The sequence below is a fragment of the Pelobates fuscus genome, chromosome 1 (genome assembly GCF_036172605.1).
Source record: "Pelobates fuscus isolate aPelFus1 chromosome 1, aPelFus1.pri, whole genome shotgun sequence".
Taxonomy (NCBI): domain Eukaryota; kingdom Metazoa; phylum Chordata; class Amphibia; order Anura; family Pelobatidae; genus Pelobates; species Pelobates fuscus.
The window spans coordinates 147,520,402-147,539,454 of NC_086317.1; the positions used below are offsets into that span (position 1 = coordinate 147,520,402).

The 19,053-nt window shown below is 41.1% G+C and overlaps 1 protein-coding gene across 2 annotated transcripts in view; it reads right to left on the bottom strand.

Annotated features, from left to right (window-relative positions):
- RAP1A (RAP1A, member of RAS oncogene family) overlaps positions 1–19,053 on the bottom strand; it is a 54,595-nt gene that overhangs the window by 19,901 nt on the left and 15,641 nt on the right. For both annotated transcript variants that reach the window (XM_063450841.1, XM_063450833.1), the window contains exon 2: positions 4,518–4,586. The gene's annotated coding sequence lies outside the window, so the exon portion shown is untranslated. The remainder of the gene's footprint in view (positions 1–4,517; positions 4,587–19,053) is intronic.

The window sequence follows — 19,053 nt, forward strand, 5'->3', positions numbered from 1 at the left end:
TCACAATGAAACATAATTTACCACAATGTATAAAAGCAAAACACTATCTCAAACCACTGAATTACAACTCACAAAGTTAACTATTTATCATTACACAAATATTAAAGGACCACTATAGGCACCCAAACCACTTCAGCTCAAGTGGTCTGGGTGCCAGGTCCATCGAGGGTTAACCCTGCAGCTGTAAACACAGCAGTTTCAGAGAAACTGCTATGTTTACATTAGGGTTAATCCAGCCTCTAGTGGCTGTCTCAATGACAGCCGCTAGAGGCGCTTCTCACTGTGATTTTTACACTGAGAAGACGCCAGTGTCCATAAGAAAGCATTGAGAAATGCTTTCCTATGGACTGACTGAAAGCGCGCGCGGCTCTTGCCGTACACGTGCAGCTCACGTCGGAAGAGGGAGCCCGGCGCTGGAGAAAGGTAAGAATTTAACCACTTCCTTCTGGCGGGAGGGACCCAAAGACCATATAAATCCAGGAAAACAAGTTTGTTTTCCTGGCACTATAGTGTTCCTTTAACCAAAATATATTTTACAATAATTATACAGAAACAATACAAAATATTAACATAAATAAGCTAAGTAGGTTAATATAAAAAAAGCAACATTGTTTTTCATCTCCAGTAGTCTTTTATTTATGATATTACATTCAAGGGTAGAAGAAACATTCTTTCAATAGAAAAACAAAACTGCCAAACAATGCTATTGGAAATCTTTGTAGCTACCACAGTAGCTATGACAGGGTAACAAAAATAATGCGTACAAAACAAGATAACATTGCGTACAATCAAAACTTTGGTACAATCATGATTCCATGTTCATTTACATATTGCCAGCAAAATTACAGCCAGTGACATTGCAACAATAGAGATCTTGAAAAGCGTCAGCGACCGTGTACCGTGAAGTAGAGCACGGATTTGTATAGTAGCATATATCCGGTCTTTGTTATTTAAATAGAAAGGAAAGAGATCCCTATACCACCAAACACACAGTTGTCCGACAACATAGAAATGTCATATGGTCCGTAAGTGCGTCTCTGTTAGAAATACTCTACGGTAGTACTGTGTCTGTAAGCGTTCACACGTGGTCTCTGCAGTTCGTTAGCGACCATAAGTCGTAGATTTGCAAGTGATAAAAAGGGTGAGAAAAGATGAGAGTAAGAAAAGAGATAGAGCAGGACGTTCCTCAAATAACGAAGAGGGCAGAGTGAAGTAAGAGGGGGAGGATATGGGAGGGCACTCAGGGAGGGAAGGGGGGCATCCCAGAATATTGTTTGTGAGAAAACAGTGTGGTATTATGTTAAGTCGTGCTTTGGGGCATTTCAGGTCTCTAGTATCTCCCAGGGGGATCCCCCAGGTCCATAGGCAGAAGATGACATGCATGCAGCTGTGGGTCGTTAACGAAAGTGAGATGGTCGCTGCGCTCGGGGGACCGAGCCCAGCTCGCCCCTCATTTAGTCGCTCGCTGCACTAGCCATCCAGGGGCCCCAAATCTTTTCTAACTTTCAGCTTGTCCCACGGACCCGTGCTAATTTGTCCATTAGGAACGTGTCTTTAATTTTTTGCATCACCATAGAGATAGTTGGAGTCTCTCTCTGTAGCCAAACCTGCGCTAGTGCTCTTCTAGCAGCTAGGTTCACCCTGTGTAAAAGCCTTTGTTCCGCTTTTGTCCAATCTTCTACAGATCGTGCCAATAGGAACACCCATGGGTCCATTTTGACCTCTTTATCGAAAATATTGCGGAGTAATACAGCAACCCGTTTCCAAAAGGCTTGCACCCCTGGGCATTTCCACCACATGTGGATAAAGGTACCTTTTGACCACATCCTCTCCAGCATAAGTCAGTCGGGTTTTTATTCATGTGGTGCAATTTTACCGGGGTTGTGTACCATCTAAATAGGGTCTTATAGGATTGTTCCTGCAAGGAGACACACACCAAGAACATCGTGGCGGCTTCCCATATTTCCTGCCACTCCAGTCCACTCCCTCCAGCACTTCACCCAGGTCTGCCTCCCATTTATCTATGTATGTAATCTCTCCTCATTCTAGTTTGTGAGTGCTCAAGTTGGAGTAAAGACACAAAAGGAGGCCGCTTGGAAATTGTTCCCTCATGCACATTTTTTCGAAGAACGTTAGCTGCGTTAAGGCAGCCCTTTTTAACCTGAGGGTCTTGGGCATAATCCCGAAGCTGAATGTAGCGAAAAAAAGTCATAGGGGCGTAATGGGGCCCTGTTTATTAATTTGTTGAATGTCCCCAGAGAGCCACCGTCGAATAGATGGCACAATCTCTGTAGTCCTGTGTTCTCGATACCCCTGAAATCTCGTGCCCGATCTATTCCTCAGGAGAGGGGTCAATGGGGATGGGGATGATGTTAGGCCATATTTGAGTGCGGAGGCATCCCATAGTTTTATAGAGTTCAGTATGGCTGGGCATGGTATTTGAACATTCTGTCTGTGACAAATGTATTTTGGCAACATACTACTTCAAATAATAGTGTATTACATATAGTGCCATGTTTAATATTTCAGCAAATGCTCAACAGTCCAAGAGAATCCAAGTGGCTATGCAGAATCACTCATGTCCAGGTAAAGAAGGTCTCTGCTACTATTACATACAATTTTGACATACTGACTACGAACGATAGGACTGTAAATTCCTTGATACTTTCTGTAATTAGAAAGTCTTGGATGAAGCTACGGTTTACTATAATGGCTATGGGGCTACAAACGTTTATGAGTGCAACCACCTGTTTTTGGGCAAAACATTAAGGTGTGGTTAGCAATGACAGGAGCGGTTTCTAGCTGGTGGGCATGGGCACCGCACCAGCCATGTCTGTATACAAACCTTTTGTTCAAAGACTTACCCAAAATAAAACTTTAGTTCGCAATAATGGTAAGGTTCCCTAAATGGGGCAAAGGGGCTTTCTAAACAAAGGTATGTTACTGGGATCAATCACTAAAGGAAGGTTTAATTACCAGACACGGTCGCTTGTTGCAGCAACCGCCATCTTATCCAAGGGATCTTCTTCAGCTGCTGAGGCTTGTGCTCTTTGATTTTTTAAAATTGGCTAGCACAATATATAAATTAAATTGCATGCAAATGTTTAGCTGGAGAGTAATTCGTATTTTATTTTTTCTAACTTTCTTAGCCTTTGCTAAAGGCAGCTGTGGCAAGGCATCCTTGAAATTGAGCTCTGATGCAAGCACATGTAAACGGTCTAATGAGATCTGAATAAGTGATACAAGTCAAATCTTCATAACTTGTTGAGAGTTATACAAGTCTAGCTCAGATACTCCTAGTGCTCCCCCCCACCCCAAAAAAAACCCACCCCTCACCAATATCAGAGGTAAAAACAATCCGCATTTCACACACTGGTACTTCAGATTTTGTGGAAGAACACAGTTTTCCTTCTCGGCTATGTTATCACATTTTAAACTGTATACATGATCCTTTAACATAACTTAAGGGGGAGAGGAACATGAGGGAGAAGTCAAAGTAGAGGAACAATGGATAATTGTTAAACCTGCTACATTTCTTTCATGCCGAGATACTCCTACAGCACATCTCCTGACAAAATTATGCAAAAGCACTAAACAAACTTCTATTGTTTTCCTTTCCTTTAAAAGTACTAAAAAAAAAGTTAGGTTTGTCAGAGCAACAACTATTTTCTGACATTATCTCTCTTTTAAAGGATAATCCAGGCTATAAACATTAGACAGAAAATGGATAACAATAAACAAAACTTTGATTTACAATCACTGACAGAAAATCTAAAGGCTCTGTGGGAACCAGGAAGTGGCCGGGAATTATAAACCAATGCTGGAGCCTGCACACCCCGAGAGTGCTGTGCATATATTGTAAACTTCTGCCCACATAAGTAGTTTAGCAGACACTTATGGAAACGCTTGAACAAAACTAATCACCAATCCAAAAGCACTACATTGCAAAAATTACTGTCATTATAACGAAGTAGCAAACTAGCACAGCTATATTGAATAAGATGGGATGAGACTGGGAGCATCTTGTGCTATTAATATTGGTTAGGGCAAAATACATTTGATCATTAACGGCACAGTTCTACTCTGGAGAGGAAACCTCAAACCCCTATGAATTGTAACTTCATGTTCATTTACTCTGTGGCTGCCATGCCTGCAGGAGTGCTTATTGTACTTACTGGTTTCATTGTGAAGACATTTTACATATCACCAAGATCGTTTATTCTGCTACCAACCTACACATCTTTCAGAACTTTGCAATGCAGCTACTGAATGTAGTGGAAAAGTGAAGCTATGTATAACTGGTATCAAGTATAACTACAATTCCCAACAGATGTATTTATATAGAAGTTACAGTAAAACCGGATTTGAAATGTCAAGAAGGGTATCAAAATAGCATCGTCCATTAACATTACACATAAACCACATAGGAGCATAACTAACAGAACATTAAAATGACAAGGTGTTTGGATTACATCAAGCAAGAGAAAATGCAAACATAGCTCAGAATGAAACGTTACCTGCTATCCTGAGCATGTAAACCGCTTTTGCCAGACTGTATTCAAGGATAACTTGAATGGATTTCAGTCCTGTAAACAATATAAATAATACGGTCAGCATAAATTACGAATACAGACCATAGAGTTTTCTTGGTTGTAAGAGTTGGTAAAGTATTTTACTGCTGGTCCTTGGGGCCATTTAACTCTCCAAGAGACTACCATGCAAATGCTCAGTCAATGTATCATTATTACATAAAAAAACAAAACAAAAAACAAGCCAATGTTTCAGGCTTATACTAGTTTGGCTTCCTTTCAAATTTTACAGGGTTAATTACTAAAGTGAAAATTGCTGGGAATTCAAAATAAATGTAAAATTTAAGGCTAAAGTAGCCAAACGGGAAAACAAAAGGGGGGTGGGAGGTATAGCAGCACTCTGCCAGAATTACCTGCTGGCACTCAAGTACCATGATAAAAAGGTTTTTCATCCTAACCACCATCCATGGTAAAAGCACTCACAGGAGGGAATTTAAACGGGTGCAAGTCTGCATACAGCATTACAATGATCATGAGAAAGACCAGGGCATGGTATAAAAAAGTGGGCATATATATAATGCAGACGGCAATCCACAATGCCTTTGTCATTTTTAAAAAAGCAAATGCTGAGCTGAAATGCACGTTTCTATCATTTCAGTTTCAGCTCATTTCTGGGTTGCTTGCATGCCACAGAGGGTGACCACCAGTGGAGTCTAGCAGAAGAATGAAGGCAGGTCACTTCTGCTTCAAGATTCCATCCACCCCACGAAATAGTGTCAAAGACATTCATTCGGGGTATCATTTTACTCAAGAGGACTTTTGCTGAGCTTAATTTTGAGGCTTTGAACTTAGTGGAACATATCAAATATATAAAATGCCCAGCAATAATGTAATACGTATGTAAAAAAAAAATAATTACCCAAATTTTAGCTTTTTACCACAAGCTTTGACATATATTGGTGAAAAAATGGGGGCATGTTAAGGCACAATATACACTATATGAGAAACCCTGGAGGGTCTACTTTTACAAATGGTGGGCCTTTGTGGGGGTGTTTCTGAAAAGTCAAATTGCTATAATACCCCAAATTGAATGCCATCAAATCCGTCTCTCAGAATTCTTCTGTAAATACTGAAATGGACAGGTCTCCTATATGGCACTGTAGCTTCACAAAACAGTGCCAAAGACATACATAGGGGTATCGTTGTACTCCGCAGATATAGCTAAACACAAAATTAAGTTTTGTACAGGAATAGCACACACCAACTTTACAAAATAGAAGTTCTTTGTTATAAGTTTGTGTGTCAAAAACAAAAAAAAAAAACACACAATTTGACTCCAATATTTAGCTTGGAGATTGGAGGTGTAATGGCTACGTAAAAAATGTCAAACTAACCTTAGGTAAATAGCCTGTGGTGTCTACTTTATATAAATATATACTTTTGTGTGACAATTTTGTTTTCTTTTATGGCTATTCAGCTTACAAGACAAACATACCAAATTCTAAAATCACTTCACGGAAAAGTTTATTTTACTCCTTGTGTTTTGTGACCTGTAACTAACAAAACAAAAAAAAAAGACTTTAAATCCTAGACACATTATATATTCTGTAAATCAGAACCAAGTTAATTTATATTTAATTACTTTCCTTAACCTGCACTAATTATGCACACATTGTTGCAAAAACGGTATACAAAAAAAAGCGCAAAATGTCTTTTTTTAGCATTTTGCTGTATTTTTTTTTTAGAATAAATAAGCATATATATAAATAAGCATAAATGTTACATCAAATTAAAGCCCTTTCTGTCCTTTAAAAAAAAAAAAAAAATGGTATAGAATGTGTGTTGGTGCAATAAATTAGTAAAAATGCAAATTGCAGTTGAACGCAAACAACGCTTGCGTCATTGCGTGCTCAGAGTCTGAGCGCATTGCAGACATACAGCAAGCACATACATTACATAAAGCCATCAAACATATAGTATATGACACCCAGACAAAACACACACTATGGGTAGGACAGAGGGCGAGACACTAGACTACAAAATTTTGCACGTTAAATTAGAACAGAAAACATAACCTGTTGTGACTATAGCAGAGTTGAAGTATTTTTCTACAGCAGCTATTTTGGCCTCAGTTTCTTCTTTAATCTGGGAATTTGTTTGGATTTTAGTGAATAAAACCAAACTTAACATTTTGTGTCAGGACAAGTAGATATCTCGGGCAAACAGATTACAATTTTTTTCCACGTGCCTGATTAAAGAAACACACCTAAGACATTTTAATGTGTGAAGAGTGTCCATGGACTGGACCAGGGATAGGCAACCTTTGGCACTCCAGATGTTGTGGACTACATCCCCCATAATGCTATTACACCCGGAATGCTGGCAAGGCATCATGGGAGGTGTAGTCCTAAAACATCTGGAGTGCTGAAGGTTGCCTATGCCTGGACCATCGCCAGAGGAGGTCATGCCTCCTCGATGACGCAGGAGGTCGAGAGGTGAGAAGCGCAGAGAGAGTCTAAGCGGTGGCAAAATGTAGGTATAAATCATTTTAATTTTTATTACATGGGGAAGCTTTTCTAGTCGTTCATCAAATTTGTCAACCACAAAGCCGCAAAGTTTCATCACTTAAAATATGATAAAATGCAGTTTTCAAATATTCTAGTTTGAATTTGATTAAAAACTAAAAACGGAACCCATTGTGAGCTATGAAACAAATTATACCTTAAGTAACTTATGTGATCAGTCAGTATTTGTGTGAGAAATGAGAATAGATGCATTCATGCACGAAACATTGTTAAATCAATTCAACCCTCAAAATAAATTCATATTTTACAAAGCGAATACAACTTTTTGTCATGCTTGAATAATGTGTCCCAACTGTAGATTGGTGCCTGACCCTGGGAAAGATGCAGGAACACGATAATGAGATTTCAATATAATATGACACACTGCATTTAAAAAAATTTTTCCTCATATATAGAATTCTCAAAATTCTACTTCACATGTATCATGAATAACAATGACCTCTTTGATTTAGCTCAGCTACCTTAAATTAACCATAAGGACACCTGACCTGCATGGGAAACATCTGCAGTGTTCATTAGTAACACATTCTAAAAGAACTACAATCCGTATTTACAGAGATTCGGGATAGACCAATATCAGTTCTGCTGAATATAAGTGGAGAATCTCTCCATATTTCTAATCATCGTATTGATCTTTTAATTTATCGACATTACCGATAACTTGCTCACTTCTCCCAGTCACTGCACACTGTCTTCTGCATCTGAAAATTCCAACTGTCAGCCAATGAGGCGCCACGTTGCTACCTTATTTCAGTCCTCCCTGTGGAGGTCCCGCATGCGGAGCTCAGCTGAAGGTAGGAGGTGAGACAGCAATCACACGCCTATCAATAACAGCACTGTGCATACCGTGATCTCACTGCCTGAGAGGAATCAGAATTTGATTTGCAGTCAGCACATTCAGTTAATGCCAGATTTATGGTGAAATTGTGTTGCTTTTTCAAAACAGAATATCAGCACTGGTTATCGGCCATGGACAGAAGAGCGACCAATTGTCTGCATCATCAGCTCTGAAAAAACTGTAGGGCAATCCTTAGTAGATATTGCATCTACCTTAAATGATTACTCAACCCAAAAACCAGTGTAAAACACCGGTGCTGTTACGGACTGTCGTCAGCATGCTTTGCCTGCTAGCGTCAGAAGCCAATTTTGCACAGAATTTACATGGCTAATAATGCAGAAGGAGGTGGAGCTACATCTCTGTCAGGTAAGGGGTTAATCTGTGTAAGTGCAGCTTTCTGCAGAAAAACGCTGTAATATAGACTTCAAAAACTGACAAATCCAACTCACTGAAGTGGTCTTGGTGACTGGAATAACACCTTAAAGCTAAAAGTACTTTAAAGCTTTTAAGATGAAAAAAAAAAAAAGTACCATATGCAGCGCTCTTGCACAATAGAATTAAATACTCTCCTGTTTAGAGTGTTTCATGTTAAGTCAAAACAGACAAAAATCTGTAACTATCGCTCTAAACATATAAGACTTAAATTATACTCTTAGATATCCGTAATTCATACCTCATTTGAAAATTAAATGAATAGATGCAAAATAAATCTGATTTCATGCTCTATTTACGTCTTTCCATGTAGTAGTGAAAAACACTACCATTCTAAGCATGATTTTACAAATTATGCAAAGAGAATGCTAAACAGGGGACACAGCTTGCAGCAAAGAATACAACCATGTGGCCTCTTAAATTATTATAGATTTGATACCAGTTTCAATCATTTTCTAAGTAACTATTGCAGAAAATAGGAGCTTACACACGGTGTATATACAAAGTACCAGGTATTATAAATGCACAGAACGGTGTAGGAAAGTGATAGGAAAGAATTGCTGCATTAAAATGAACAGATATAATTATTATATTTATATAGCTCCAACAAATTACGTAGGGCTTTACAATGGGTGGTCCACTGCTAGAGGCAGTGGGGTAAAGTGACACAAAAGATAAGGGAAGTAGATAGAATAGTATTCAATGAAGACTTAATGAGGGTTTTTTGGAGCCATTAACAGTTTAATTGATATGCTTTTGTGAAAAAGTGAGTTTTCAATTATTTTTTGAAGGAGTGGAGGCTGGGTGAGCGTCTAACGTAAAAGGGAAGGGAGTTCCACAGGTAGTCTTGAAAGCGAGCATCAGAGGTGGGAGTACGAACAGAGGATAGACGCAGCTCTTCGGCAGAGCGTAGGGGCCTAGACGGGACATACTTGTGTATTAGGGAGGATATATAGGTGGGAGTAGAATTATGTAGAGATTTGAAAGCAAGAGCCAGAATGTTATATTGAGCCCTTTATCTTAAGGGAAGCCAAAGTAGGGACTGACAGATGGGTGAGGCGTGAGAGGTGCGGGCGGACAGGAAGATGAGCCTTGCCGTTGCATTCATTGTCCACTGCATTTATTTATTTATTTTTTTATCGAGATTACCGTTGCATGTTTGAATAGAAGTATGCCAGAGGAGAGGGAGAGATTGAGAATTTTAGTGAGAGGCAAAGCAAGAGAAAGAGACAGTACAGATAAGATGAGAGGGAATAGTATCAAGGAACAGGTGGTGGGGCGGGTGGACCAGAGTAGATCAGAAACCTCAACCGCTGTAGCGGGTTCGAATGAACATAGAACAGCAGAGGGAGTGAGGTTGGGGGAAGTATTGTGAGGGGAAGGAGAGAGATGAGAGATCTCTACCCTGATAATCAAATCCTTGTTCCAACTCTTCTGTACCATTAGAAATCACAAAACTGAGTGGCACTCAACCAAATGGCTACAAGAGGTGCTTCCGAGTCCATTGCTGCACAGTGTACAACGTTCAGTGTCTGCAAGCTGAACATTCCACAAAACATCCACAAGAGAGCAGAGGTTGGTTGGCTCAATGCAGTATTTTGCCGCGCATGTGCAATAGCCTTCCATGCAGGCATATGGGAAAAGATCGAATATCTCAGCCATGGAGTGGAGGCCAGTCACAGCAAGACCGGTTGTTTATACAGTCCTAATTACATGTAGATTGCACAGCCTTCTTAACCCCTTAAAGGACCACTATAGGCATCCAGACCACTTCAGCTTAATGAAGTGGTCTGGGTGCCTGGTCCAGCTAGGATTAACCCTTTTTTCTATAGCCATAGCAGTTTCAGAGAAACTGCTATGTTTATATTTGGGTTAATCCAGCCTCTAGTGGCTGTCTCACTGACAGCCGCTAGAGGCGCTTGGGTGCTTCTCACTGTGAAAATCACAGTGAGAAGATGCCAGCGTCCATAGGAAAGCATTGTAAATGCTTTCCAATGAGACTGGCTGAATGCGCGCGCGGCTCTTGCCGCGCATGCACATTCAGCCAAAGAGGAGGAGGAGGAGTAGAGTTCCCCGCCCGGCGCTGGAGAAAGAGGTAAGTTTAACCCCTTCCTCTCCATCCAGCCCGGCGGGAGGGGGTCCCTGAGGGTGGGGGCACCCTCGGGGCACTATAGTGCCAGGAAAACGAGTATGTTTTCCTGGCACTATAGTTGTCCTTTAAGGACATATGACATGTGTGACATGTCCTGATTCCCTTTTATTCCAGAAGTTTGGTCCTTAAGGGGTTAAACCCTCCCTGAAAATATCTAGATAGTTTTGTTACCTGCACTCTGTAAACCATACCTTTTTCAAGGTAGTTTTGTGAATGGGGAGTCACCGGTTTTCAGAGAGAGTGTGTCAGCTGACCACTCTTAGCCAATCAGCGGCACCCCTACCCAGAGGAACCCCGCACTTACTAAAACCGAAATTCAGGAAACCGTAAGCCGCCAGTGAGGAGTTGGGGTTAAAACATTTGAAAACGATATAACCCCTTGAAGAGTATGCCCCCATCCTACATGCTATGGGTGAGGGCTTATCTACTGAATGGTGAGCAACAATTGGCTGCTTAACCATTAATTCCCTATGCCCTGGGCAGTAGGATTAGGTATTCTATTCTAGAAATAAGGGAAAACCTGTCTATGGTTCCCCTGTATCCCCTCACCTCTGCCCAGCAAAAATCTAGAGATTGGGCAGCAAAACACCCTTGTTTAGGCCCCCATCCGATATGCAAGAGAGGATGGTGAGGCAAGGACATATTTACCTCACATTATTACTATGTCATTCAATACACAGTAGTTAGGGTTGGAGGAGACAATGGCATGCCCTCCCTTCTATTTTATTTAGTCCCCCACCCAATTCACACAGGTGGGGCAATGGTATATCTCTCATTATTATTGCTCAGCTCCCACTCGATCCATGCAATGCATGTAGGACAAATAGTTCAGAGATTTAAAATTTAAATCTGGATTTTACCAATCCTGTCACATATTTTTAGCATCGGTATTTCAGCCATTTAGTAGTATTTGGACAGGCTGAGATCCAGACAATGGTTCTACCTTACTGAATATGAGTCACAAATGTATTGCACTCTGAATGCCTCCAGTTCCCAACAAATCATCCAGATCCATCTGGCATCATTCAGAAAGCAAATTCTAAATATTGTTTACAAAATCAAAACTTAGAAAACAACCCTACAGACCTCTGCTGGAGATTTTTTTTTCCAAACTGGCACTTTTAGCCATATTCTGAAATGTTTTTTTTTTTCTCCTGCACTGTTAATAGCTTGCTAGACTATGCAGGAGTCTCCTATATGTGGTTAAACTTATAGAACAGGCAATAAAAACTTGAAAAAGAATCTGATTGCAAATAAAACCTTTTTTCAATGAAGGCTGTGTCAATCACAATTAACTTTGGAAACTATGGACTTCCAAATGTCAATTCGGTTAAAAAATAACATGTAGCACTGAACGCTGGCGACAGACGTTCTCAGATTCTCCCCTTGACGGATTTGCGTAACCGTTATGCCTTTTTTTAGGGTCCCTCCCCACTCCCAACTCAGAGTGTACACATTCACTCTGAGACAGTTAAACGTTTCAATCAAATGCCGAGAAGCCTAAGTGCAAAAGTGTCACAGCACCCAGACCACTTCAATGAGCTGAAGTGGTCTGGGTGCCTACAGTGTCCCATTTAAAAGGTAATAAAACTTAAGTTATTTCCAGCTCCACGCGAGTCTGTTGATTCTTGCCCCACCCCCGATACCCATCCTTGCTGACATCAGAATTTAGGATTTCAGCCATACCAATGTTTTTCCTTAGGGAAATCATTGGATTGACGGAAATCGGAAAGCTGCATCTCTGAGGAAAGTTCAGTGTCTCCATGCAGAGCGTGGAGATGCTGAACGGTAGTGCTGCACACCCAGGAAGCACCTCCTCTGGCCATCTGAGGAGTGACCACTAGTGGTGTCCCTAGGGGGGGGGGGCAATGAAAATAATGTAAACACTGCTTACATCAAAATTTAACTACATTAAGCAACTGCTGTTCTGGCGACTATAGTGTCCCTTTAATGTGACACTAACCATTGCATCAACATATGTCTGGTGCAATTTATAGGCGAGGTCGCAGTTCACTACAATCTTAATTTTTGAGCACTAATCACAACTAATTAACTCTGCAGCACAAACCACTCATTCTACTCCACCCTTCCATCCCGCAGCATTAACATTTTCTCATAAATTGAGTTTATAGGAGTTGTAGTCCATCTTAACTTTCTACAAAACTGGAACTACAAGTGAACTTATACTACTTAAAGGTTACTCTAGGCACCATATCAGCAGTTTTGATGTTTAGATCATATCTGCATCTATTCTCTATTCGCACCTCTGATACCGACTTCAAGACATCTCTAGGGCTGCACTGACCTTATGGAACTCCCTTCCCTGCTCCATTAAAGTTTCACCCAGTCTCAGTTCCTTCAAAAGATCATGAAAAACTCACCACTTTCCCTTCTTGCACCCTGGAAACCCATCCTGCTTCCTCTCCTGCAAAGGTATGATCCAAAAAAAACTAACCCTTCATTGTAAACTATTCCAGCAACCTACTTTTTCCCATACATGAAATACATCCTACCCATACCTCTTGGGCCACTTGACCCCACTCCCTATAGAATGTAAGCTCGTTTGAGCAGAGCCCTTAGCACTCTGTTCCTGTATGTCCAACTCGTCCTCTTGTAAATACGTCTATTAGTTCACCTATTGTATAGCGCTACTGAATTTGTGAGAGCTTTATAAATAAAGTATCTTCTGTCTCACTGCTCAATTATCTGCCATTTAGGAATGAAAGGGACACTCTAGGCACCTATACAACTTTAATGCATTTGTCCTTATTAACATGCTGTATTTTTACAGTATATTTGCACACAAAAAATATTTTGGCAGAAAGCTGCACTAAATACTTTCTAAAATGTATATATACCGCTCAATCACTGACAGTACTGAATAATCTGAACCAGTGGTTTCCTCACCAGTCCTCAAAGCACCCCTGCCAGTCAAGGATTTAGGGATTACAGTTGAGTAAGGTAAAAAAATAAATAAAAAAAATTATAGACAGTGTGATCCCTAAATCCTGGACTGGTAGGCGTGCCTTGAGGACTGGTTATGGAACCATTGATCTATAAAGTAACCTGCATTAGAATGAGAGGATACCCAGGGAAACATATTGTAAGCATATTACTACTTATTTGTAGTTTCTTTGACTGTCTATAGACAGATTGTAAATTAAATGCAGCTCACTTAGTGTCATTACGGGTAGAAGTTTTTGTGGAGTTTCGAAAGAAGCAGGCTTATGGCGCAGCAGTCTGCAAAATATGTTTTTTTTCATGCAAAAGCTATGCAAATTTGAGCAGGTAAAAATATAGCCCTAAACCTATCAAATGCATCATTTACTGGTGCCCAGGGTTTTCCCTTAAATTACTTTTGTTCCCGTTTACCTATATACAGACCAAACCACACCTCCCCATGCTGAACACACAGCCTCCTGATTCATTTTTAATCTGATCCTTTAGCACAATGTGTTTACATTACACGTTACCTGTTGCTCTATTAACCCCTTAAGACCGCAGGACGTACTATGCCGTCCTTATTTGGGCGGCTCTAAACGCCGCAGGACGGCATAGTACGTCCTGGGCGGTCTTACCCCCCACGTGGCCGGCGGCACATGGCCGCTGCAGATCGCTGTCGGGGGGCATGCCTGGCCCCCCAGGCAGCCCCCCTGTGCCTGGGGACCGTGGTCTGCAGCTTCCGATCGCAGTGACAGGCTGTCACTGCGATCGGTATTTACCATGTGTCAGCCGATTTTAAAATCGGCTGACACATGGAGCCGCGGCATTTTTAATCTGCAGATCGCGGTCGGGGGACATGCCTGGCCCCCCAGGCAGTCCCCCTGCGGTCAGTGACCGCGATCTGCAGAGTATGATCGCAGTGAGAGGCTGTCTCTGTGATCTGAATGCAGAGACAGCCTCTCCCTGCGATCTGATCGCAGTGACAACCTGTCACTGCGATCAGAGTTACTATGTGTCAGCCTATTGGCTGACCCATAGTAACTCCAGGCAGGATCCCCCTGCAGATCACGGTGGGGGGCATGCCTGGCCACCCAGGCACTCCCCCTGTGGCCAATTAGCGTGATCTGCAGGAGGTGATCACAGTGACAGCCTGTCACTGTGATCACTGATCCTGTGTGTCAGCCAGTGATGTAAAATCACTGGCTGACACTGTATCTGCCCCTCTCCTGTAATAAAAATAAAATATTCGTTAAAAAAAAAAAAAAAAAATTACGGTTACACATCAAATATACTTAGATCATTTATATATATATTATATATATGATCTAAGTATATATATATATATATATATATTAACACACACTAAGTGTATTTTAATATTTATATATATATATAATTATATATATGTATATATATATATATATATTAATATCAAAATACACGTAGAAGGATATTGATTAAATATATACATAATCTCATAAATACGTTAAAAAAATAAATTTAAAAATTTAAAAAAAAAAATAAAAAATATATATGTGTGTAATTTCGTTCTAACTGTATTTTGATATTAATATATATATTGATATCAAAATACACGTAGAACGAAATAATATATATATGTATATACCCAAGTATATACGTATACATCACTATATGTATACCTATATATAAATAAAAATAATTGTAAAAAAATTATATACATATATACATATATATATCCACACACGTGGATATATAATAATTTTACATATATATTTATGTAATAATTTTACATAATTAGGTATCCTAATTAATTACAATTAGCGGGACCTGCCTAACAACCCAGGCCGAAAGTATAGGGAATTTAATTTGCTAGCACTATATTTAACCCTATAACTTTCCAAGACACTATAAAACCTGTACATGGGGGTACTGTTTTACTCGGGAGACATCGCTGAACACAAATATTTGTGTTTCAAACCCGTAAAATGTATTACAACAATGATATCGTCAGGGAAAGTGAAATTTATTGCATTTTTCGCACACAAACGGCACTTACACTGACAATATTTTTGCTGTAATACTTTTTACTGTTTTGAAACACAAATATTTGTGTTCAGCAAAGTCTCCTGAGTATAACATTACCCCTCATGTACAGGTTTTAGGGTGTTTTCAAAAGTTACAGAGTCAAACATAAGGCTTGCGTTTCAGTTTTTTCACAATGAAATTCGCCAGATTGGTTACGTTGGCTTTGAGACCGTTTAGTAGCCCAGAAATAAGAATTACCTCCATAATGGCATACCATTTGCAAAAGTAGACAACCCAAGGTATTGGAAATGGGGTATGTTCAGTCTTTTTTAGTAGCCACTTAGTCACAAACACTGGCCAAAATTGGCTTTCAGGGGGGGCGGGGCCGGGCCGCCAAGCTGAGCGGTCGCAGGGCGGCTCGGCTCCTGCAAACAGCGGCACATGTAGCCTATAACACCGGATTCTGAGAGAAATTGCCGGCTCAAAACTGCGACCCACGAAGTAACCGGGCTACCTGAGCTGGGGTGAGGCTTGCTCACGGAGTTCCAGTCCCTCGGAGGAAGGGGCCCGCTGCATCAGGAGGGACCTGTCCTGGCGGTGAGTGTAGCGGACGGCCGCCGCGACACTATCCTGCCCGACGGAGCCCGACACACGTGGACTACCTGCGGACCCGGTCCTGTTCCCCCCCCCTTTGGACCGGGGGGGTGATCCCGGTCCAAGCCATAATGCCACACTCGGAAGCACTGATATGCCGACACGCAGACCCAAGACCCACAGCTAAGATGGCGGCGGCCATGTGCGCGAGACCTGCATCGCTGAGCATAGTAAGTGCAGCCATTCCCTGACCTGGCACTTGGGACGCAGTGCAACAATTGCCCGATACCAGGCAATGGTCTCTGAACCCGGGGACTCTCCGGGCGCAAGGCGCTCCTAAAACAACGCACACGTGGATACCACTACCGAGAGACCCGCTCACTCTTCTTCTGAGCTGGGCACTCACCTGGAGGAATCCCTCCGTAGCCTGCCATATCCCCAGGGAGAAGTTCTGCATCCGGCGGAACCCTGGGCCCACGATCCTGGAGATGGGATCAATGGCACAAGGGCTCGAGTGCCTACTAAGGCCTCAGGCCGAAGACAAGCGGCCCTCGGAGGTGGAAAAGCCCCACGGAAACCGGAGCCGTCAGCGCCTGCTAGAGGAATCGGTGAACTCAGGAGCCTTAAAAATCAAGTTGGAAGAGACGGCGCACGGAAATAAGGACTGGCACTGGATATCCACTGGTTGGATCGCATGGTTTAACGACACCAGTCTGGGCTATACCCCTCTAGGACTGCTCAGTGCTGAACTAATGAGACCTCAACCCCCGCAAGTTATGGGGCTGTGCATGACATACTTGACGTGGACTCTAACCAATATGGCCTCACGTAATGAGTACTATTATTAACCTAGCATTATTAACCTAGCATATTGTGTTTTGTATTGTTTCACGTATGGTAGTCTGTGCGGGCAACGCTAGCGCTAGGCACCAGGGGGTGTGATTTTGCTATGTCCTCAACTAACAGCCTGACGCAGCCACCAGGAAGACCAGACCATGTACACGCTTTACGCGCCAGACACTGACCCAGACTGCATATAACAGGACAAACCACTCCAGCACAGCTCACACAGTTCAGCCTACCTGCCCTATGACCACCGTGGCGCCGGGCCGCCTAACTCACACATGAGCACCCAGTACCGACATAACTGAGCCACGAGTAATTGACAACGACGGATAGGCAGCAGAGCCCCAGTGCGAACAACGTGACCAGCCAGTACACAACTATATCTACGTTCTAACACTGACACCACTATCCATCTCACAACCCACTTGCCAGACGCAGACCTGATACTCTATGCAGACCTGCATTAACTTTTCGACTACTTAACCTGTTAAAGCGATGCATCCGAGTGAATCCGCACTACTAACTCCGACTTACCAAAATTTACACAGGCCAAGCCATCTAGATACAGCGATAGATATATAAACGCAAGCAGATATACCTGTGCATACGTATTCATGTTAAAAGCTACTGCAAACACACGACTACCTGCTACTGTATTACCCATTATTGCTTTAGGCTCAGCTTACGTTCAGCGACTTACAAATTAATATAAAAAATGAGGCATTGAAAGCATGGAAATGTAACTAACAATGTTATCGCTATATTAACCCTACTCTGTGAAAATCCTTGCATTTCCCTTTCTTTTTTATGTACCCATCACATGTGCCTTAATAAAAGTAAGATTAACAAAAAAAATTGGCTTTCAAATTAGTTTTTTGCATTTTTCACACACAAACAAATATTAATGTTAACTTTGGCTAGTGTTTGTGACCAAGTGGCTACTAAAAAAGACTGGACATACCCCATTTGCAATACCTTGGGTTGTCTACTTTTGCAAATGGTATGCCATCATGGGGGTAATTCTCATTCCTGGGCTACCATACAGTCTCAAAGGCAACGTAACCAAACTGGCAAATTTCAATGTGAAAAAACTGAAAAGTGTAACATGCTTTATTTGACCCTGTAACTTCCCAAAACACCATAAAACCTGTACATAGGGGGTACTGTTTTACACGTGAGACATCGCTGAATACAAATATGTGTATTTTATTGCAGTAAAAGCAAACAGTATTATGACATTCACAGTTAGAATGTCACATAGAACTAAGAAAATTTAAAAAAATCTTATTTTCTCTCATTTTTTTTATATTGTATTCATATTAAGTTATGTTCCATACCTAAATATTTGATGTTAAATGAAAGCCCTGTTTCCCCTGAATAAAATGATATATAATAAGTGTGGGTGCATTTAATATGAAAGAGGTGAATTACGGTTGGACAGACATATAGCGCAAATGCCAGGTTTTGTTTACGTTTTTTTTTGGATCACAACTTGTACATTTGGCTGCGGTCTTAAGGGGTTAATTGAACTTTAACCACTGACGAGCCACATGACAGTCTATGCCGTCATGAAGTGTAGAGGTTTTACGCCCAGTATTGGCATAGAATGGCATGCAGTAAAAGTACCAGCAGGGGTTAAATCCCTGCTGGTACCAAAAAGCCTAAGGTATCTGGATACCTAGAGGTACTCTCTGTAAGCTTGTGCCATAGGAGAAGATCAACTAATTTGACCTAGATTTGTGATGAAATGGTTGAGTGAAAAGTGTCAAAATATAAACTTTTGTATAGCAATTTTGGATTCTGCAATTACTATTGAAAAATTGTAAACCTCAGCATGCCAAATATTTAGTTTTAAAACTAATTTAATCCTTGCAGTATTTTTATTTTATAACTTCTAAAAAGTTTATTGAAACCCTAGAATCATTAGGCATTTTACAAATCAATCTATTTTGGGTTGGTTCTCTCTTTTTTTTTTTTTTTTTTTTGGTACTTAGAATGTTCCTTTAAAGTAGCACTCTAATGAACATAACTATTAAACCTCACTGTAGTAGTTATGCTGCCAATAATCTCCTGGCTAACCCTCCCAATCCACTTTCAGTCAATTGTCTATGGAGAGAAGCATGACAA